Here is a 544-nt window from a genome sequence, read left to right on the forward strand (position 1 = left end):
GAACCTCGCATGAGGACACACAGGAGTCAGGGCATGGGGTCAGTTAGAGGTGCTCCGGGCACAGCCCCAAGTCCTAGTCACAGCCCTGGTTGGCCCCCAGGGTAAGCAGCATTCTCCCCACCCGCTCCTTCCTGCCCCTCTTTGCCTCACCCCTCAGTGACCCTCCTGAGATACCCCAAAAAGTGCAGGGGCGGTCCCCACTCACACACCTCACTATTCTGTGTGTTCACCGACCGTTAGGCACGAACCTACAACCGCAGGGTTCAGGGCGGCGGGAACCAACAGGAAGCAAACATTGACAGAGTGAGTCATCGGGTGTGACCCTGAGAGAAGTGAAACCTCAGGTCCCTTCCTGGTCATGTGGGTAAGTGTGGCAGCGTGGCTGGGCCCTGGCCCTGAACGTCTGTCTGTCTGTCTGTCTGTCCAGGGAGGACAACACCTAGCCCAGCGCTGTGGTCTGCAGCCTGGCACTGTACCCCGGCCTCACACAGGCCCGGCCTCTGTTCCCTGAGGCTGGCTGCTTTGGGGTGATGGACTACAGGAC

This window comes from Myotis davidii, unplaced genomic scaffold (assembly GCF_000327345.1).
Source record: "Myotis davidii unplaced genomic scaffold, ASM32734v1 scaffold620, whole genome shotgun sequence".
NCBI lineage: Eukaryota > Metazoa > Chordata > Mammalia > Chiroptera > Vespertilionidae > Myotis > Myotis davidii.